The 23,902-nt window shown below is 40.6% G+C and overlaps 1 non-coding gene across 1 annotated transcript; it reads right to left on the bottom strand.

Annotated features, from left to right (window-relative positions):
* Positions 1-11,911: 11,911 nt before the first annotated feature.
* On the bottom strand, positions 11,912-11,986 carry Trnas-uga. Its single transcript has one exon. It is a non-coding gene; the product is annotated as a tRNA-Ser (tRNA).
* Positions 11,987-23,902: the final 11,916 nt, after the last annotated feature.

Genomic DNA, 23,902 nt, shown 5'->3' with positions numbered 1-23,902 from the left:
TCCTGGGGTATCGGCGAGGACCATTCGCAACCGTCTCCATGAAGCTGGGCTACGGTCCCGCACACCGTTAGGCCGTCTTCCGCTCACGCCCCAACATCGTGCATCCCGCCTCCAGTGGTGTCGCGACAGGCGTGAATGGAGGGACGAATGGAGACATGTCGTCTTCAGCGATGAGAGTCGCTTCTGCCTTGGTGCCAATGATGGTCGTATGCGTGTTTGGCGCCGTGCAGGTGATCGCCACAATCAGGACTGCATACGACCGAGGCACACAGGGCCAACACCCGGCATCATGGTGTGGGGAGCGATCTCCTACACTGGCCGTACACCACTGGTGATCGTCGAGGGGACACTGAATAGTGCACGGTACATCCAAACCGTCATCGAACCCATCGTTCTACCATTCCTAGACCGGCAAGGGAACTTGCTGTTCCAACAGGACAATGCACGTCCACATGTATCCCGTGCCACCCAACGTGCTCTAGAAGGTGTACGTCAACTACCCTGGCCAGCAAGATCTCCGGATCTGTCCCCCATTGAACATGTTTGGGACTGGATGAAGCGTCGTCTCACCCGGTCTGCACGCCCAGCACGAACGCTGGTCCAACTGAGGCGCCAGGTGGAAATGGCATGGCAAGCCGTTCCACAGGACTACGTCCAGCATCTCTACGATCGTCTCCATGGGAGAATAGCAGCCTGCATTGCTGCGAAAGGTGGATATACACTGTACTAGTGCCGACATTGTGCATGCTCTGTCGCCTGTGTCTATGTGCCTGTGGTTCTGTCAGTGTGATCATGTGATGTATCTGACCCCAGGAATGTGTCAATAAAGTTTCCCCTTCCTGGGACAATGAATTCCCGGTGTTCTTATTTCAATTTCCAGGAGTGTATTAACGTATCAGGTAGAACGTTCTCTACGAAATTATGATAACGTCCTGTTCTTGTGCGTTTTCCATGAGTTACATAAAATGAGTTGTAACACGGAAACAAAGCGTTTCTAGAGCCATCTTCACTAACATAATTTCTTCGTCTACGTGTGAGAAATGTGTCCTGCAGCTTGTGCCGAACACTTCTGTTACACATTGTATGTTGTAAGAGATAATAATCCTAAAAGACTTGCTGCCTTAAGATTGATTTAGGAATAGTATATTAACATCCGGGGGCATTTTCTTTTCTGTAGGAAACTACAACACTGTAGAATGAGGAATACATATGAAATTTTCCTTACTGTTCATCATCATTTTTAAGCTGTGACATGTATATATTACTGCTCGATTTCGCAATAAAATTGCTTGTTAATTACTTAAATGTACAGAATGAATGTACCACTGATAGATAAATAAAAATCGTGATTATGATCATGGCTCTTAAATATTGAGAAGTTTTTATTCTCAAAGCACTTTAAAAGTTAACAAACAAATTCATTTCGATCAGAGATATACAGTACTGGTGAAGAATTACGAAACATTAGAACTGAATTGTTCAGTTTCTGCCTCAGAAATGTGAAATTGTAGCATGTCTCTTCGTTAAATCATTCATGAATTTGGGGAACGTGTGAAGTTTATTACTAACATGGAGAACAGCAAAAATGGATTCGCAACTGAATTATGATCTCAGATATTGCCTTATACGGCAGTGTTCAACTTGTAACGTAGCACAATAAATATACCCACTCTATTTAGCAATTTTATTTAAAGGCTTCAATAATAATAAAAACGTAAGGGCTTCACCCAAATTTAAACCGTAAGATGACGTGAATTAATATACTTTGGTTATTAATCAAAGTAAATGTAAATGAGGGTGTGCAGAAGGTAGTGTGTAGGCATACTCCGAACGATCGGTGTAGAAGGCTCTGAGTCATCTCGAACGGGAAGGCTCACTGTTTGATGTGGCCGGATATAGATAAGAGTGCCAGTTGCGCGGGAAGATATGTTTCTAGAACCTTCTAGAACAATTTCAGCGTAGTAATACCTTCCGGTGTCAGAAAGCGTGAGGGATTGTGAATGCTGAGGGGAATCCCTCCTGAAGAGCTTCGATGGCGATATTGCGAGGTATCGGCGTCGAGAGAAAATATTCGTACATGTTCTTAAATCTCCAGGTTAAGAAAGAAATATTTTAAATGTAATCTAAAGCACGTTGTTGAGGACAGGGCTTAAAACTGTGTCCTCTCTTACACCCTATTTTCTTTCATTAGTTTATAAAATGAGTAACGGCGTGGTTACTCATCGGCGCGGATGTACGAATGAAGTGGAGGGGAGCGCTAGTTCCGGCGTTGGCGCTTTCGCTATGGAGAGTCGCTCTGCGTCCCTCATGATGGACAGACCCGTATCTGACCACTATGATGAAATGCTAACTTTATTCGATCAGTAAGTTCTTTTATAGTGCAAACGGCTTTCTACGCGCTGCTCAGAGTGTCTCAAACAGCGGTTGAGTAGCGACAGGTTACTCCACAATTTAATACGCCAGTAAAGAGTATGTGAGAAAGTGATTTTGATTGTATGATACGAAGTCTCATTGGAACTGTGATGAGCTTTAGAACAATGATAGAACCGCGTATTGCAATCAAGATGCCGTCCTTTCATCGTAGGTAAGTAATGTCTTGCATAGGTCAGCGCTGGTGTGAATTTCCAATAAGTCTTCAAGGTTTTACGGTATGAAACATGGCCGCAGAGTCAAATGGAGTTAAACGAATCTAAATTCAATTTGTAATCTCGTAATGTTCCGGCGAGCGAGTGTTTGGTGTAGTTGCATCAATAGAAGTCACGCGTGGTAGTGCAAAATTATTTAGCTCTGAGTGAAACTGTACCTAAATTCTACGTACGTGAAGAGAAGACAGATTGTTCTAGAAGGGGCTAACGTGTATTGCGTTGTTCTTCAGGATAGAGCCTGCTTCATTGTGAATAATTTATGAACATAAATGAGAGATGTATCATCATAAGGCGCCTAAGGGAAGACGTTACTATGATGCTCTGTTATTTATGTGCTGTCGGATTAACTACATGTGCCAAACATTACTGTAATAGCAATCCCTTGCAATTGTTACATGTACTTTATTGGAGAACACTACGCCTCGGAATTGTATTTATTTATCACGGTAGGTCTGTGTTCTTATTTGCTGCGACACCCTTTTTTCATTACAATATTACTTGGTTAATTTGTTGCTTGCCAAGATTGCTTACAGTGAGTAGCATCGAGAGCGGGAGAGCAGGATTATGACGTATCGTCATGGTTATGTAACTTTCGAACGACTTACGCACGTTTTGTAAACGAAATGTGTTTGCTGTGCTGGTTGAACGCCATGTAGTCGTGTACTTAGACAATACGCAAATACACCTGTTCCGAAATGAGAGTCTGCTAATACTGCATATTCAAGAATTCAGACATGCTTAATATGAAAGGTAACTGTAATATGTGATAAATTTTAACAATAGTACAAATCGAAATAAGTCATTTTTCATTACTGTTCCAGTTATCATCCAAACGTCATGCCGTATTCAAAAACACTACATAAAAGATGACATTAATACAGCTAAAACTGTTACATAACATATATAATAACTATAATATTTACGTAAAACAAAAATCAATTTAAAGTTCAGACACTTACGTTTAAATATTTCATTATTCATTACTCTGAAATTTACGAAAACAAACATAAATTGGAAAGTAACAACATAACAAAGGCAAAACTGTGCACTCTAATCTCGATCCACTAGTTTTGGAAATGGAATTCGGAATCGTAAATGTAGCTGGATATAAATCGAAAGTTATATAAGGTGGCGTGGTATCAAGACGTTTCATTCGAGCCCAAACTCGATAGGGTAGAGTCAATTTTACATATTTCCATTTTAATCGATATGCAAATCTAATAAATAAATCGCAAGTGAGCACCGAGATTAAAAATTCGAGGCTGGCGTACACAAACATTCCAGACACAACCGTCACAGGAGTTTTTGTTCGGCAGAGGCAACCAGCCTGCTGGAAAGTCCATAGGAGAGTGAGTTAGCACGCTGGTGCGCCGCCCAGCCGACCCCCCCCCCCCCCCCCCCCCCCCTCCCCAGGTACGAAAACAGTTTCTCACAGGTGGACAGTAAACGCCTAATGCAGATGCTGTATATTTCCGGATTGGGTGGCTTCAGTGGAGCGCCATTCTCCCGTTTGCAAGAGTAACGCTGATTGGCTGACTATTTCTGACGCAAAGAGCCAGAGGAGTGATGGAATGACAGCGGATGATATACCCTTTCACTTTTTGCGTGGAGAGACATCGTTCCAATGACACTCTTGCAGCGGGAACACGTAGCGGGAGCGAGTGCGCTCGTTGCGTGTACGCAGAGAGTGAGGAATAAAGTCTGTACTCAGTACTGCACTGAGAGAGCACCTCTGTCGCTATCAAATCGGAGTGCTGCTCTATATTGAGTCGTTCGCAATCAGGCATTTGTTCACTGTGTTGGCTGCGACACTTAATGTCGGGTGTGAATACAGACACAGTATTAGTTAGCGCTGCGAGCGAACATTGAGTGGCATCGTGGCGGACTGGTTATCTGACCGGTGTACGACGCCAATAGTTTAGACTAGGGGCAGTGAAAGTTCGATTGGCGAAGGTCAATCCAGATAGAAAGATATAGTTTTGTTATTTTTCAGTGGCGAACGACGCAGGCAGCAGTCGTCGCAGCTCATGGTATTGTAAGCCACAGCGTAGGCGAGCCCCATCATTCCTCCGTTGGAAATAACATACTTCATTCACGTCACTACATTAAATTTCTCACGCAACAGCCTCGACAGTACTTAGAAAAATTCAATCGGATAATTATTCAAGTTGAGTAGGCGCGGCTCTCAGCCATTCTGCCGAGTAAATAACATTCTTAAAGAAAAGGGATAAAAGAGCTTTCCCACACTTTGTGTGTAAATTTCATCAGCAGTACTTCTATCCATAAGAGGTAGCCTCCTACTCCGAAAAGAACCCGGAAATTTGTGTATCAGTTTATAAATAAAAATTTCACTTGATTTTCTCAGATTTTGCAATAAATAATATTTTCCGCTCGTTTAATATTTTTCTTACACTAACTACAAAACTCCAGTACCCAAATATCCCACTAGTTACGTAAGAAAATAGAATATTTTTGTGTCTTTTCCTTACAGCGGACGACTCCAGAAGATATTTATTGCTGAAGGTTTTTCAGGCATTTCTTGTTGCTATGTTAGGAGCGTCTGTCTGACTTCTGTAGTAGTGTTGGGTGGAAATTGCTTCTTGCAGGAGCCAAAGGGTACTTGTCAGATCAATCCGTTGCGCAACTCGACAACATAACACCCACACAATTACAGATTTTTTTAATGGAAAATATTTATTGCAAAATCTGAGAAAATCAAGTGAAACTTTTATTTATAATCTGATGCACAAATTTCCGAGTTATTTTCGGAATAGGATGTTACCTCTTATGGATAGAAATCGTGTTAATGAAATTTACATACAAAGGATGGGAAAGATTATTTATCCCTTTCCTTTAAGAATGTTATGTACTCGGAAGAATAGCTGGAGCCGTGCCTACTCAACTTCAGCCTCGCGGTGAAAAAGTGACAGCAAGACTTTCTGCATCTACGAAAGTATTCTAAGGTACAAGACACCATGAGTACCTTCATAGAACATACACTGAGAACTGGAACAGCAATCTATAAGAGAGAGAGAAATGTAAGAAAGACTTCTCAACTACCCAAGAAGTTATCTCAACTCAGGTACTGGAGTTAGAGAGAAAGTTTTCATTAGCAGGCACCCCGGTCCAAGGAACAAGTACTGGTGGTTGTCTGGGGTTTGAAATGGGTGGTTTGTGCGTTGCGGCATAAAACAGTGTCAGCTTGGCCACCTCTTGCGACTTGACGACCGACTGGTTCGTTTAAAGCAGAATATAACTTGTCTAGACTATACCACGTAGCTGAGACATTTTCACAACTCAGCGCAAATGCGCGTTAGTTCATGGCACCAAACACTGTAGTAAACATGGAACGTATGTAATGTCCTTATGAGTAACAATGGAAATGAAAATTTACGCTTTACCAGAAGATGATGACACAGTCGACACGTCGCAGTGTCGCAACTCGGCACTCTGACTGGAAAACTTGAAGTCCTTACCATGCTGGGAAACCATACGCTTACACATTTGGACTGCCACCAAATCAAACAGCAAGTAGAATACGCCATGGCGTTGCACGTCATTGCTTTACTTGTGCGAAACGTTTCCTGGTAAAAAATTTACTGATGTCAGCTCTTTTCGCATTTACCTGTTTTTATATGAAAACTTAGATAATAACATAGTTTCTAAAAGCATCCTAGTCGTCGAAACGATTAATTTCACATTTTCTTTCCGCTCTTTCGTTTAAGAGAGCACTATTTATTTTATTTTATAAGAAGTAAAACCTATAAATAGCGTGCGTCTCACGTGTAGTATACTTTTGTGAATATTTTAGTTACTAATTTGAGGTAGAGAAATTAGAGTACATTTACCCCATTTTATAAAAGTATCACTTATTCCTAGCTAACAAAATGTACCCCATAAAGGCAAGGGTAAGAATGTTAATCCATTGACGTACTCTGTCGTATCCGCGCCTCAGCTTGTGTGTGTTAGTGCTTTCCTCCATTCTGAATGGATTGTAATTCTAAGCTTATCTGAAACATAGCCCGAGGCGTAGGTTATGTTTACAAGATGTGGTCGCGATTTAGCGAAGGGAAAGAGTGTGAATGCGAAATAAAAGTTTATTTTATTTGGCCTTCAGAGTTTGTACCCTGTTTAGCCATCGACAACACGCGATTGCAAGAATACATAATTGTAAACAGAAAATATATAAACGCATATATACAGAATTGAAATTTCAAGCTGTCAATGTTTCTCCCAACAAAACTGTAACAAACCGAATTATGTGTTTGTGAATTCCTAAGGGACCAAACTGTTGAGGTCATCGGTCCCTAGACTTACACACTACTTCAACCAACTTTTGCTAAGGACAACACATACACCGATGTCCGAGGGAGGATTCGAACCTCCGGCAGGAGTGGCCACGCAATCCGTGAAATGGCGCCTCTAACCGCGCGACTACTCCGATTTGTGAGTAAAGTAGATAAATTCGTGTTATTAGTTCTCATTAATTCTTATATTTAATAATAACTGATAGAGATAGATAAAAATGAGTCCTACAGCTTTTTTTATATTGTTAAGAAAATTTACAATGACTTTATAAGGGCGAATGAATAATGAATTTAGAAACCAAAAGACAAAACGCTGATGGAGAGAGATTGATATGTTTTACAGCCCGATGTCAACGTTTGCGTCACGCCTAGCACACTGTTCATTACCAAACCTAAAATTTCTAGGTACATTCAGAAGAGCCATGTTATATAACGGACAAAACGTTGGGTACTTCAGTGCATATCATAATAGCGAATATGATACAAAGAACCTACCAAAATTCTGTAGGGGGTCACTACGTAAACCTCATATATGATTCAAGTGTCAGAGTAATAAAGAAATGCGCGCGTGTGTGTAAAGGATATGTAGGGGATGGGGACGGAAGGAGATGATCGTGTGGCCAGCAGAGGGCGCCTACTATGTCGCCCCGAGGCAGACGGCAGAGCGGACCTCAATTAGAGGCAGCACTCAGCCGTTGGAGATAATCCGCAGCTTAAAATCACAAATTCTTCCCGGTCGCACTTTTTGTTAATGAAAATCTGGTCTTCAGTACCGAACACTGGCCGAGAAAAAGGAAAAAAGAAATACAGTCGTTGGATTTCAATGTATCCAAAGTAATTCATTTCTAAAGATTCATTCTCCTTTTAAACCTCAGATGTTCTGGAATGAATGAAAGAATGGAAATCTCTCACAGTAGAGATCGGTCGTTTAGAACACCAAGAAAGGACCTGGGTTTCCTTCACATAGTGTTCTCATTGTGCTGCTTCGTGTAATGCTGTGTTAATATTTGACGTTAGACACTTTTCACCACAGAAAGGCGTGGCTTTGAATACACTGCTCCCATAAATCGACGAAGAAAAATTTCCGAGAAGAGCGTTACGTGACTGTATTCAACCTGATGAAATACATCATGTTTAAATAACCAAGCATGACATAAAATACTCAGACCTTTGCATCATGGTGACGATTGCATAGAACAGAACTCACTTCGCTGAGCACCTCCTCCAGTGGGGATGGAGTAATTTTCCACAAATAAAGTTTTTATTTAACATTAATCGAATTTCTCTACAGTGTTTAGCAGAACATGATAATAAAATTAAACAGCAGAACAGTCCCTAGTGTTCTCTGAAATTGTATGTATTTGGTGACGAACCGGGTTTCGGCTTCTCAGACCTTCTTCAGGTGACAACTAACTATCACAAACATAGATAAACATAAAGTACGTCTCACACAGATATCATTTGTACAGAAGACACAAAAATGACAGTTCTTAGTAGGAAAATTAACTGAAGAAAGGGAGAGTAAATGAAGTTTTTATTTGGAGAAACGTGTGTAAAATGATGAGACATAAAACGAATTTAGTGTTTTATCTAGTATTTGCAACAGAGACTTAATTTAATAAGGGAGAAAACGGAAACTGAGTCTCATCATTTAATAATGGGCTGACATTCTGTGTCATGTGTTTCTTGATTTCCATTATTTACAATAGGCTCATATCTCTCTCCTTCTTTGACAAAATGTAGAACTTCACATTCTACATCATTTGAATGATTTTCTGCTAAATAAAATGATCAGAAAAGGTCGAAACTTTCTTCCCTTATACCCAGTTTCTCTCTCGTTCACGTATACTAATTGTAACAGCTCTGCCTGGGTCTCCAGTATACACTTAACACTGCTTGCAAGTGATTTTATGTACAACAGTGCGTGCCAGGATTGCATTTTGTCTTTACCATTGAAAATTGTATTTTTTATTTGTATTCCAAAGTGCAAATTCGTAGTTGCGAGATTTAATCATTTTTGCAAAATTGTCTGAAACGTTGCCAGTGTAAGGAATTTTGCACCAGGCTTTGAAACGACTGAGTGATTGCTGTTTGCCAGCGTACAGAAGCGGTGCAATTTTATTCATTTTCTTTTTTCGTAGAATATTATCAATCAGGGCAAAGCTATAGCCATTGCTGAAAGCGATTTGTTTGATGGTTTGCAGTTCTGTTTCAAAGGCTGATTTGGATAATGGAACAGACATGAGGCGATGCGCCATTGAATGGAAAGCTGCATGGTTTGGGCTACGTAGATGTTGGGAGCTCGCAGGGATTACTGTATCAGTAGCTATGTTTTTTCTGTAACTGCTCAAAATATGTTTTCTTGTACTCAAATTCATATTAAGATCCAGGAAATTTATAGAACAGCCTCCCAGCTCCATTGCGAACTGAATTTTCTTGTGCTGTAGTTTAAATGCTTTAGTAATGTGTCTGTCTTGTAGTATTGGTCCACAAACACGATACGACACACACGTATGTGAACCAGCATTTAATTCTAAAATTCAGTGGCTCTTCCTGTACGAAACCTTGTTCGAAATTTCAAGTTGTATAGGAGTAAGACGTGTAACCATTGCTAGGCCACCATTCATTCTGTAACACCTGTTTTGAAAGCGGAGTAATTGTATTTTACACAAGTTTGAGTAACATCAATTATGTAATGTAATTCTACAGGACACTTAGGAACTATGCCAAAGATCTATTAATATGTTTATGGATTCATCATTAGGAAGATTTGTAAATAAGCTGGTGTCATCAAACGATACTAGTTTAGAACTGGATGGAATTTATATATATTTAATTTTGTCATCCTGGGCCATAGGAATTTTGATATCAAAATTAGGTTTAAAACTTGTTTCCTTGTACGCCATTTCTTTAAATGTATTTGTATCAAGAAAGAGAAAGTAACATGGGTCCTTTACACACCTGAACAATTTGTATGAAACCTTTAGACAATACATTTTGTTATTATGCATAAATTCATTAAAGGCTTGTGACTGGCCAAGTAAGTGAAGTCTTTAGTTATATGACAACAGGCACAAAGTTCACTGGCCCTAGTCTCAATGTCACAGACCCACTCTCTGGTGCTGGTAGACAAACTGCGCAGGCGAAAGTACAGGTGAGCTGGTGTTTAGTTCTGATAGCATATGTACGTCTCTCCAGTGACTCAGAAATTTCGTTTATATGCTCCGTAACGCATCTTGTCTAGGAAGAGTCTGATAGAACAGACTGTAAAAACTTACATAATAGTTAATATTCAGTGTGAATGATTCTTTTGTTTCGCTAGCTGAAGTGAAAATTGTTTTTCTGGCTCCATATCGCTATACCGAGTGAGGTGTTACGCAGGCTTTGCCTGGAGACACTAACTCGCTGAGAAGCAAAGAACTGTGTAATACTTTGCCGAGCATAAGCGATCATTGAATACAGTGAGCACATTTGACTGTTAGTAAACAGGATTCGTTATGATTTCAGATCAGAATTTCGTTGGTTCGATATAAATACTGTTAGTGAGCGTGCACCGTGTGAATAACTGAAGGATGAGGAACTAAAGTAACATTAATTTTTATACCACGAACTTCAAATTTGAAGTGTGCACATATCGTTAAGTGCGGACTGGATGTCGGTATTTATGAGCTTTGTAGCTGAAAATATAGCTGATGTTTAGATGTGAACGTAGGCATGAAGTGCAGAAAAAGTTTCCGCCAGTTGTTAGTGAACATAAAGCAATGTAGAGCGGCATCCCTGCAGTCAGTAAAACTTTAATGGGTTTTATTGTGATAGTTACATTGAAATTCTAAATCAGGAAGCGAATTTATGGAGCTTACTGAAGAATGTATACATTAAGATGTAAGGTGTAAGGTGTATGCTTCGCCGGCGATGGGCGAGGCATGACAGAATCTCTGACCAGAGAGTAGTTTATTGTTAGTTGTTGCTTGTTGCGAGTCTGCGCTAGTCTGCGCGAGTCGACAGTAGTAGTCGGTCGGCTTTAGTAGCGAGTGGACACGAGTAGCCTGTGGGAGTCGGCATGCGTCGGCTGTGTGCTCTGCTCTCGACTCTGGTCAGGACTCTGGAGGATGAGTATTGTTGTAGAAGGTAAAGAAGCAGCCTTTCGCATATTTAATAATGTATGTTAATTGCAATTTAATTTGTTCCAAAAAGATGCCTCAATAATAATTTCCATAATATAAAGTAATTTTTTAAAGAAAAGCATTCATTTAAATTTAAAGAATATTTACATGACCATTCCTTCCAAGAATTAGAAAAAAATATTCGCCAGCATTGCACGAAGCTGTGTCGAAGAATGTATAATTAAGAGCAGATATAATTGCAGTTTCATTGAGGTAAGAATTTTTGCTTTTTCACTCAGAATACAGGGCCGAAGGTCAGCGCTGCTGTCCTTATAAAATTTACCAGACATTATTATTTCATTTGGAAGGTTACATTTCGTTCATGGTTCATCATTTAATCAAAATTATTGTGTGGGTTCATAGTCAATTATCATTCATTAATTTTTGTGTGAGGAGGTTACACTTGGCTCCATTTTCATTTATTATGTAACATTGTTATTTTTTGTGGGGAGGTTACAAAAGTACTGCTCTGTGGCAATATGGAATGCATGTATTGTGTATGGCCACTAGTGACAGCCATTTACGGATTTATTTCCTGTACGTCTTCCACCCTGGAGTCGTCAAATGTGAGAAGTTAAATAATTTAAAAACTTATATTCTGGGTCAACATAAAATTTGCATGTATGTTGTCGAAAAACTCTTAGTACGAGAAATAACTACAGATCCGTTTTAAAACAAAATTAATTTTTACTGGTATTGGTAATGGACTTGCGGCTACCTAGGGTGCCGTGTTGAAAATGGCAAAAATGAAACAAACTACTTACATTCTTGAAACTTCCTGGCAGATTAAAACTGTGTGCCCGACCGAGACTCGAACTCGGGTCCTTTGCCTTTCACGGGCAAGTGCTCTACCAACTGAGCTACCGAAGCACGACTCACGCCCGGTACTCACAGCTGTACTTCTGCCAGTACCTCGTCAACTACCTTCCTAACTTTACAGAAGTTTCTGGAAACATCCCCCAGGCTGTGGCTAGGCCATGTCTCCGCGATATCCTTTCTTTCAGGAGTGCTAGTTCTGCAAGGTTCGCTGGAGAGCTTCTGTAAAGTTTGGAAGGTAGGAGACGAGGTACTGGCAGAAGTAAAGCTGTGAGTACCGGGCGTGGGTCGTGCTTCGGTAGCTCAGTTGGTAGAGCGCTTGCCCGCGAAAGGCAAAGATCCCGAGTTCGAGTCTCGGTCGGGCACACAGTTTTAATCTGCCAGGAAGTTTCATATCAGCGCACACTCCGCTGCAGACTGAAAATCTCATTCTGACTTACATTCTTGGTTTCTCGCAAAATCTTTTGATTAAGGAGCATTGGTAACTGCTCGTTGTGGTAACGACTTTTTCAAAGACGACGGAGGAGCAAATGGAGGCTCAGGGCACTCTCCTGCCCTTGTTGTTGGAAACTCCCCCGTATCAACGGCATCAGGATACAGAAGACAATTGAAACCAGTGCATTAAAGACACAATGTGTGCCCACAGGAAGTGTGGCCTGGAACTGAAAAAATTTTCATGACGATCTCTCTATAGGCCGAAGATCCCGAACTAATCCTTTCTTCGGATCTCCAGGAGGGGACTGCCAAGGTGAGTGGTGACCATGTGAAAAAGATTGAATGAAATTTGAAAGAGAAAAATTTTACGAGTAGGGGCGTTTATGGTCGGAAGTGTGAACGTGGTGGAGAAGATAGGAAACATGAAAATAGAAATGCAAAGTCTCAGTCTAAATATGGTGACAACGAAGTGAAATGGGTAGAAGACACTCATGAGTGTAGGGTAATGCCAACAGCAGCATAAAAAGGTATAATGGGGAGTAGGATTCGTTATGAATACGGAGGTAGGGCAGAGTGTGCAATGCTTTGAACAGCTCTGCGACAGGGTTGTGCTCATCAGAAAATAAACACCAACAACGATAGTTCAAGTGAACATGACGACGTTGAATGCAGAAGCCGAAGAGATACAGCAAGTATATGGGGACACTGTATGGGTAGTTCAGTACGTAAGGGGACATGAAAATCTAATAGTCATGGGGGATTGGAATGTGGTTAATAGCGGTAGGAGTAGAAGAGAGGGTTACGGGAGAACACAACTTTTGTAATAGGAAAGAGAGAGAAGAAGGGCTAATCGAGTCATGTAGTAAATATTAGTTAGTAATAGATACTACTCTGCTCGCGAATCACAGGAGGAGGAGGAGGTATATTTGGAATAGGCTGGGTGATAGGGGAAGATTTCAGTTAGATCACATCATCGTCGGAAGAGATTCCGTAATCAGATACTGGATTTTAAGGCGGTTCCAGGAGCAGATATGGACTCCGAAAACAGTTTAGTAAAGACGAAGAGTAGGCTGAAGCTTATGAGATTAATCAGAAAGAATTATTGCACGAAGAAGTCGGATACGGAAGAACTAGGGAATGAATAGATACGCCTGAAGTTCTCTGCAGCTACACTGCAGTAGTGAAGATCTCAGTAGACAGTTCATTTGAAGAGGAATGTCACAGTGAATGCATTGATTACTGGTGAGGCATAGTGAATATTTGGTTACTCACGTGTGATGAGAGATGTATGATTACACTTACACGTAAAGCCGTGATTTGAAAATTGACCAGATGGTCCGAGATTAGTTACCAAAAAGACGGAACGTTCGTTAAAAAATGAAAATCTTTTGGATATTTAGTAACATTATTCTTTTGTGAATGGAATACTCTGAATGGTAGCAAGTGCTTACAGATATTTGTATTGTCTTACCTCTAAAGCAGCAACGGAGTAACGCTATATACTCTGGTCTCTCATTAAAAAAATAATTACAGGCTCAGCAGTGTGCAATGCTGGCCATAATACTTCGAAATGCACATGAAATTGTTTTGGCTAATTAACGAGAACATTTAACAAAATCTAACTTCTTTGAAAAATATATGATCTGGACTGACAGGTGTTACTGATTATGGTGAATTACTAACACTGAGTTTTCATTTTTTTAGCAAAATTATATTGCAAGTTAACATTATCTTTTCAAAAAAATCTGGCAACTGAAGTCACGTTACTCACAGCTGATTCACAAACAATGAGACTTAAACAGCAAGTATTATTTAACCTCACTAATCTAACAAAAATGCAAATCATCAAGTAGCTCTCTTAGCAAATCATAAAATACTACAAAAGTGAAATACCTAACTAGCCTTTTATCAAAACAGTTAACGTACGTTCAGGGATCACTCAACAAGTTGTCAGCCAACTCATCTACACTAACGCGCTGGCAAAACAAAAATCATATTTATTGAACATGTTTACCAAGCTTGCGTGAAGACTTCTGCTTTAAAGTTCAACAATATTGAAATACTTATATTAATCCACCCCCTTCCCCCCTCCCCCCCCCCCCCCCACCAACGAACCATGGACCTTGCCGTTGGTGGGGAGTCTTGCGTGCCTCAGCGTTACAGATGGCCGTACCATAGGTGCAACCACAATGGAGGGGTATCTGTTGAGAGGCCAGACAAACGTGTGGTTCCTGAAGTGGGTCAGCAGCCTTTTCAGTAGTTGCAGGGGCAGCAGTCTGGATGATTGACTGATCACTAACCAAAACGGCCTTGCTGTGCTGGTACTGCGAACGGCTGAAAGCAAGGGGAAACTACAGCCGTAATTTTTCCAGTTGGCATACAGTTTTGCTTTATGGATAATTGATGATGGCGACCTCCTGAGTAAAATATTCCGGAGGTAAAGTAGTCCTCCATTCGGATCTCCGGGCGGGAACTACTCAGGAGGACGTCGTTATCGGGAGAAAGCAAACTGGCGTTCTACGGATCGGAGCGTGGAATGTCAGATCCCTTAATCGGGTGTGTAGGTTAGAAAATTTAAAAAGGGAAATAGATGGGTTAAAGTTAGATATAGTGGGAATTAGTGAAGTTCGGTGGCAGGAGGAACAAGACTTTTGGTCAGGTGAATACAGGGTTATAAATACAAAATCAAACAGGGGTAATGGAGGTGTAGGTTTAATAATGAATAAAAAATAGGAGTGGGGGTAAGCTACTAGAAACAGCACAGTGGCGCATTATTGCGGCCAAGATAGACACGAAGCCCACGCCTACTACAGTAGTATAAGTTTATATGCCAACTAGCTCTGCAAATGATGAAGAGATTGATGAAATGTATGATGAGCTAAAAGAAATTATTCAGGTAGTAAAGGGAGACGAAAATTTAATAGTCATGGGCGACTGGAATTCGAAAGTAGGAAAAGGGAGAGAAGGAAACATAGTAGGTGAATATGGATTGGGGGTAAGAAATGAAAGAGGAAGCCGTCTGGTAGAATTTTGCATAGAGCATAAATGAATCATAGCTAACACTTGGTTCAAGAAACATGAAAGAAGGTTGTATACATGGAAGAACAATGGAGATACTAGAAGGTATCAGATAGATTATATAATGGTAGGACAGAGATTTAGGAACCAGGTTTTAAATTGTAAGACATTTCCAGGGGGCAGATGTGGACTCAGACCACAATCTATTGGTTATGAACTGTAGATTAAAACTGAAGAAACTGCAAAAAGGTGGGAATTTAAGGAGATGGGACCTGGATAAACTGAAAGTACCAGTGGTTGTAGAGAGTTTCAGGGAGAGCTTAAGGGAACAACTGACAGGAATGGGGGAAAGAAATACAGTAGAAAAAGAATGGGTAGCTCTGAGGGATGAACTAGTGAAGGCAGCAGATGATCAAGTAGGTAAAAAGACGAGGGCTAGTCGAAATCCTTAGGTAACAAAAGAAATATTGAATTTAATTGATGAAAGGAGAAAATATAAAAATGCAGTAAATGAAGCAGGCAAAAAGGAATACAAACGTCTCATAAATGAGATCGACAGGAAGTGCAAAACTGCTAAGCAGAGGACAAATGTAAGGATGTAGAGGCTTATCTCACTAGGGGTAAGATAGATACTGCCTACAGGAAAATTAAAGAGACCTTTGGAGAGAAGAGAACCACTTGTATGAATATCAAGATCTCAGATGGAAACCCAGTTCTAAGCAAAGAAGGGAAAGCAGAATGGTGGAAGGAGTATTTAGAGGGTCTATACGAGCGCGACGTACTTGAGGACAATATTATGAAAATGGAAGAGAATGTAGATGAAGATGGAATGGGAGATATGATACTGCGTGAAGAGTTTGATAGAGCACTCAAAGACCTGAGTCGAAATAAGGCCCCGGGAGTAGACAACATTCCTTTAGAAGTACTGACAGCCTTGGGAGAGCCAGTCTTTACAAAACTCTACCATCTGGTAAGCAAGATGTATGAGACAGGCGAAATACCCTCAGACTTCAAGAAGAATATAATAATTCGAATCCCAAAGAGTGTAGGTGTTGACAGATGTGAAAATTAAGTCACAGCTGCAAAGTACTAGCGCGGATTCTTTACAGACGAATGGAAAAACTGGTAGAAGCCGACCTCGGGTAAAATCACTTTTGATTCCGTAGAAATATCGGAACACGTGAGGCAATACTGAGCTTACGCCTTATCTTAGAAGAAAGATTAAGGAAAGGCAAACCTACTTTCCTAGCATTTGTAGACTTAGAGTAAGCTTTTGACAATGCTGACTGGAATACTCTCTTTCAAATTCTTAAGGTGGCAGGGGTAAAATACAGGGAGCGAAAGGCTATTTACAATTTGTACAGGAACCAGATGGCAGTTATAAGAGTCGAGGGACATGAAAGGGAAGCAGTGGTTGGGAAGGGAGTGAGACAAGGCTGTAGCCTCTCCCTGATGTTATTCAGTTTCTATATTGAGCAAGCAGTATAGGAAACAAAAGAAAAATTCGTAGTAGGTATTAAAATCCATGGAGAAGATATAAAAATTTTTGAGGTTCGCCGATGGCATTGTAATTCTGTCAGAGACAGCAAAGGACTTGGAAGAGCAGTTAAACGGAATCGACTGTGTCTTGGAAGGAGGATATAAGATGAACATCAACAAAAGCAAAACGAGGATTATGGAATGTAGTCGAATTAAGGTGGGTGATGCTGAGGGAATTAGATTAGAAAATGAGACGCTTAAAGTAGTAAATGAGTTTTGTTATTTGGGGAGCAAAATAACTGATGATGGTCGAAGTAGAGAGGATATAAAATGTAGACTGGCAATGGCAAGGAAAGCGTTTCTGAAGAAGAGGAATTTGTTAACATAGAGTAGATTTAAGTGTCAGGAAGTCGTTTCTGAAAGTATTTGTATGGAGTGTAGCCATGTATGGAAGTGAAACATGGACGATAAATAGTTTGGACAAGAAGAGAATAGAAGCTTTCGAAATGTGGTGCTACAGAAGAATGCTGAAAATTAGATGGGTAGATCACGTAACTAATGAGCCGGTATTGAATAGAATTGGGGAGAAGAGGAGTTTGTGGCACAACTTGACAAGCAGAAGGGAGCGGTTGGTAGGGCATGTTCTGAGGCATCAAGGGATCACAAAATTAGCATTGGAGGGCAGCGTGGAGTGTAAAAATCGTATAGGGAGACCAAGAGATGAATACATTAAGCAGATTTAGAAGGATGTAGGTAGCAGTAAGTACTGGGAGATGCAGAAGCTTGCACAGGATAGAGTTGCATGGAGAACTTCATCAAACCAGTCTAAGGAGTGAAGACCACAACAACAACAACATATTAAACTAAGGCTTCTTGGCTTCACACAGCACACCACAAAAACTGCCTACTGCATCATCTTTCCTTCACAGACAGCTACCTACTATCGTGCGACAAGAGCTCTCTTACTCCAACAGTATAATGATCTCAGAGCAGAAGTAGACTGCGGTCGTACACCTTCAGCGACCAGCATTATAATGACTATCAGAGACATACATCGTCTATCATATTCGAGTGCCACATACATGTGCCCTCCAGCAGACTCATTTAAAAAAATATTACTATCGCAACTGTGACCATGTTGAACCAAAATGAAGACTTACTTAGCTGTCAAACCGGAACTATGCAGCAGGTTCTTGGCCTACCATAATAATGTAATGCGTATTACACTCATTTGAACTAGGAATAGTAAATACCCCAAAATATGATACTACTGTATATAGAGACTTTATGCAATTAATGCAAGTATTTAAATTGTTATGTCATATATGAGTAGTAACATTTCCATTACTAATTCATTAGGAATTTACAGCGCTTATGTACACTGAAAACCGTCATGGGAATAAATGTTATCAGCATGTCCTATCCGGACGTTCTCATATATTACAAATATCCTCGATAGGAACAGTTCATAGTTTCCGCTACACGTGCAACGCTAGACACGTTTTATTGGCTGCAGATCATTAAGTGACAGTCATCAAATTTCTCATTCAGATGTTTATCACGTGATAGTCGATTTGCATTTTGGAACATCATTACTATATTCTACACTCAAATTGCAAATTTCAGATAACATTAATGCTTGACAACTGACGGACCACTTTTTATTCTTGTTTTGTTAACTCGTGTGTGTAGAGGGCCAAAGTAAAGAACTCGCTCGCAAAGTTCGCACGCCACCAGACCGCGACGTTGCCGTCCGATTAAGTTTAACTCGCTCCACCGAGGTAGGCGTCCATCAGGAAGGCGAACTCCCTAACAGAGGGACGTGCTTACAGCTCCGTGGACAGGTTACGGCGTCTGTTGAACACGAAGTAGAAACTGAGATTCTCAATCTAAAGTTCAAAAGTGACTGCCTTCGAAGCGCCATTGACAAGCGTCACTGGCTGAAACTCGGGAAAGTAGCTCTCCGTGCTCAGTTCACCGACGCGCCAGAGTTTGTCCCATCAATAACATTCTTCCTTTGTCTAGTTATACTGCTACTACTCGCTTCGTATCAGTAGTAATGCTGAACAGAAAGCGATAACTCACTCCTACTTGAACTTATCATCATTCATTTTTCGTTTGATGGGTATTTCCAGCTCCAGTTCTAGAAAGTATTTAAAACGTTTCTGTATTGTCATTGAGCAGCCATCGTTACCAGCTTCACGAATAGTTCATCTCTTTCTTTGACGCCACGCTCTTCAGTTTCCTCTTATAAGCTTAGTCTTGGTATTCGTTCTCGTTAGATACGGTATTTGATCGATATGTTTGTGTCTGCGTATTTCTTGAGGTTAAAAATGTATTATTCTTTCCTTGTGTCGTAATGCAATATAGCGGCCCCTTAGTGCACATAAGAGGTCCTGTTACCGGGATTTACTTGGAATTCAACTCTGTCATTTAGTACCCAGTTCTACTCCCACATAACTTAGTACAGAAAACTATCACAACTATCATTTTGTAGCTATTGTGTTTCCATTCTGTAGCGACTCATGTTCATTATGGACTACACCTTTGAAATAATTTTTTCTTCAGTTTCTCCGTTTTATTTTCTGCTGCTAACACTGCAACGATACAACAAGATGAAACTGATTTGTGTCACAACTTGGACAGAACTTGCGATCGAATCGTGTCTTTTCTTCAGACTTCCAGGATCTCGTTATTCTATAGGGCATTTAACGCTACATCTCTGAATGATTCACTAAATCAGATGATCAGACTCCTGAAGTTATTCCTCAGAAACTACGAACATTGCTGTCTCATTAATTAACGGCATTCTACGATTGCCATAGTAACTGTCGTCCGCAGACTTAGCAGAATTACGTTAGGTTTTCCTTCCTCAAATCATACAGTTCACGAGGAAAGTAAACGATATTGATGACAGATTACACATTTGCTTAACAACAGTTTTTATCGATAAAGAGTTATGCCTGTATGCAGTTTTTATTACACCTGACGGCATGTTTTGCCGAACTTTTTAATAAATTATTATTCTAAGAAATTAAGTCCTACGTCACATAATTTCCATTAGTCAATGAATTCAATGAGCGGTTTGAGGCTGTCTTCTCGGCGCTTTTCGTGTACTTGCTGCGTGTAAAATAAAAAAAAAACATTCATTTTCGTCATCTAAGAGACCATACGCTGTTTTTTGTGATTCTGTCTGTAATTAATTTAGCGTATTTACACCAAGTATAACAGACATATCTGCTTATCGTTATTTTGGTGCCCTCTACGTCCTATATTGAACACCTAGTCCATGTAAGTTGGCATTTAAATAGCCAAGGTAATTTGTTATTATTGGTGAATTACACAAAGTTGCACTGGAGGTGAAATTTTTGTTTTCGTCTTTCCATATACGGAAATCATTAGTGGGCGATTTTTAAAAAAGAAAAAGAAAAATCCAAATGAGCTCGCTACCTAAATTTCATTGCCAAATTTCCATTTCACTAGCTCCATTATTACGATTTTTGTAGTGATTGCACATGAGTATAGTTTGTGAATATAAAATAAAAAGTACTAAATCGTTCCTATGAAAATAAGAGGTAGTGGGATAGAAGGAGAGAGGCAGTAGAAGAATAGAAAGATACCTGAAAAAAAGTACAGAAAATGCAGACGTAGAATCATCGTTACATGCCGGTAAGCCACAGTTCGCTTCACTAAATGAACGGTCTAACGATCGGAAACAAGAAGTGTGTATGTGACTGACTAATCACGGTACAAAGTGCATGGGCAGGCAGGAGACGATCAAACTAAAGCGTAATGGGAAGGTTAAACTAGCTGGACCTCAACATTATGGAAATATCTGTGCTATCATACAAAGGTAACATTCTAAATGAGACATAAATATAAGCGGAATACAAAGCAAATCTAAAACAAAAACAAGGATTCAGTGTCCAGACTCATGTGTTTAAAATTATTTACTTGCCTGTAGTACCCTCAAAGCTCTTTCGTAAATTATTCGGCTACTAGGTGATACAAAATTAGGGTAACAGACTGTAATGGTACGAGGCTTCGCGAAATCTTTCAGTTCAGTTATTAAGATCGCCCCAGAAATAACTGAGATCCACTACGACCGGTATAGTTACACAAGAATTTCTTTATCTAAAAATTCGATTCTAATTACACTTATATTTAAGTACACCGACATATATTAGCAGTGTTCCTATTCGTTTACAGAAACTAGCAATCTGACAGTAAAATATAGACGAGATTCAGATTACGACACTCGGCTCTGTAAGTGATAGGACAGAGATATAACGGTTAGCATACGAACAAAAAGCTAAAAACTGAAATAAATTCTTCAATGAATGTTCACTCTTGGGGCGACTAAAGAACTAGATGCACTGACAAAGTGCAAGAACACTAAATCCAAGTCTCTTAGCTCCACTCCAAACAACGTCAGAAGACAATCTGAAATAAAAAAAAGCCGCACACCACGGTATGCAGGGTTACCGTAATAATTACAGAATGTTTTATCCACAGTGGTAGTGCAATATGGTTCCCGATTGTGGTGTCACCGCCAGACACCACGCTTGCTAGGTGGTAGCTTAAATCGGCCGCGGTCCATTTAGTACATGTCGGACCCGCGTGTCGCCACTGTGTGATCGCAGACCGAGCGCCACCACAAGGCAGGTCTCGAGATACGATATAGCACTCGCCCCAGTTGTACGACGACTTTGCTAGCGACTACACTGACGAAGCCTTTCTCTCATTTGCCGAGAGACAGTTAGAATAGCCTTCAGCTACGTCCATGGCTACGACCTAGCAAGGCGCCATTAGCTTTAGATAGCAAGTGATAGTTTGATAGTTATTGTATGAAATGTCTCATCCGGAATGCTGTATTCACAACAAGGATAAATAAAAGTTAAGTATTCGAGGAGCTGCATATTTTGCTTATTAGCTTTCACTACTTATCCTGTTCCAGGAGTCACGCCCGTCTGCGTTAGATAGCGTCCATAAAGGCCTCCTCTATCTACAAGGTGTTGGCACATTTACCAACACATCACCGATTAACTCGCCAGCTCAAGAATTTCACAATTTCATTGCATTATTAATAGTAAGAAACAGGTACAGGTCTAGAATACTGCAACAATGTACACAATATCAAAGTTTTTATCCATATGATGTATTCATAAATGAAAAGAAATTAAAATTAAGGGAAATTTACATGAGTAAACTTTAAATACCATTCCAGCAGAATTAGAGGCGCATTAATGACTTCCTTCAGACGTTATAGATAGTCATCACTTCATTCCTTGTTCCAGCTCTCGTCCCATGTGAGCGCAGATACAATTTAATCCGGACTCAAATTCTCCTTCACCATGAATGCTACTCCATTTCATAACTGTCTTCTTTTAGAGGCAACATCTCAGCAGTATGGACTGTCGCCAGTTGGCATCAACTGCAGGCTTCACTCTACTCCACTACTACCTCCGAAACTCCAATTACGCGACTGCCGACAAGTGACTGCTGCCCCATTTGTTAGCTTAAATATTAACTATGATCCCTCCAGTGAGCCATGGACCTTCCCGAAATGACGTAATTTTTGTGCCTCGTCGAAACAGGAAGCAGGACCATAGGTGCGATCACAAAGGCCAGGCCACTTCATACATACATGATTCTTCAAGAGGGGCAGCAGCATTTTGAGAAGCTGCAGGCGTAACACACTGGATAATTGACTCATTTGGCCTTGTAATATCAGAAACTAGGCGCTGCTATGACGGCACTGCGAATGAATGGAAATGACGAGAAACTACGGCCGCTGTATTTCCCCAGATTTTGCAGCTTTACTTGATGACTTTATGATGATAGCATCATTTTGCGTAAAATATTCCAGGTGGAAGCTACTCAGGAGGACGTAGTTACCAGAAAAGACAAAACTGTTTTTCTTCGGTTCGCTGCGTGGAAAGTTAAACCATATTTTAATCTTGGGAGTAGCTTAAGAAATTTTAACAGAGAAAGGAATAGGCTTGCAGTGCCACCAAAAACAGAGGTTACTTATCATAAGCCTTACATATTGTAATCTTGAGAAAATTGGCATACGTTATCCCGTATTTAGGATGATGAGCTACTTTCTCGTGTTCATCTCGTAAGTAGGCCAACACTGTAATTTTTAGCATGAACTGCGCTGGCATAGGCATGAACTGCGGTCCTTTATCAGCGTCCCTACGGTGGCCCAATTCTGGTAGTGATGTAGTACAAAAGGCATGGGTATATTCACTGAGGTGCCAAAAGTCGTGGGATACCGATATGCACATATACAGATAGCGGTAGTGTCGCGGGCACAAGGTATAAATGATCAGTGCTTTGGTGGAGCTGTCTTGGTACTCAGGTGATTCATGTAAAAAGATTTCCGTCGTGATTTCGGCCGGACAGTGGACATTAACAGACATTGAATGGTAGTTGGAGCAAGACCATAGGACATTCCATTTATGAAATTGTTAAGCAATACAATATTCCGAGATCCAAAGAGTCAAGAGTGTGCCGTGAACAAAAAATATTAGACATTACCTCTCACCTAGGCCAAAGCAGTAGCCGCAGAATTTGACTTAATGACCGAGAACAGAGGCGTTCGGATATAGTTGTCAGTCCTAACAGAGAAGCAACACTGCGTCAAATGACCGTGGAAATAATCGTTATACGTACGACGAATATATCCGTTACGTCAGAGCGGCGAAATTTGGCGTAAACGGGCTAAGCAGACGATTGACGCAAGCGCTCTTGCTAACTGTAAGAATCGCGTGGAGCGCCTCTCATGGGCTCGTGACCAAAGCTGTTGAACCCTAGCCGTCTGGAAAACCGTGGCCTAGTCTGATGAGCACCGAGTTCGGTTGGTTAAAGCGGACAGCAGGGTTTGAGAGTGCCCCAAGTTGTCAACGACGCACGGTGCAAGACGGTAGTGGCTCTGTAAAGGTTTGGGACGTGTTTCCAGGGGATGGACTGAGTTCTCTAGCCCAGCTGAACAGATTTTTTTTTGGTCACCAGTCTACTGACTGGTTTGATGCGG

The sequence above is a fragment of the Schistocerca americana genome, chromosome 1 (genome assembly GCF_021461395.2).
Source record: "Schistocerca americana isolate TAMUIC-IGC-003095 chromosome 1, iqSchAmer2.1, whole genome shotgun sequence".
NCBI classification, from domain to species: Eukaryota; Metazoa; Arthropoda; class Insecta; order Orthoptera; family Acrididae; genus Schistocerca; species Schistocerca americana.
This window is presented reverse-complemented; position numbering and strand designations above follow the sequence as displayed.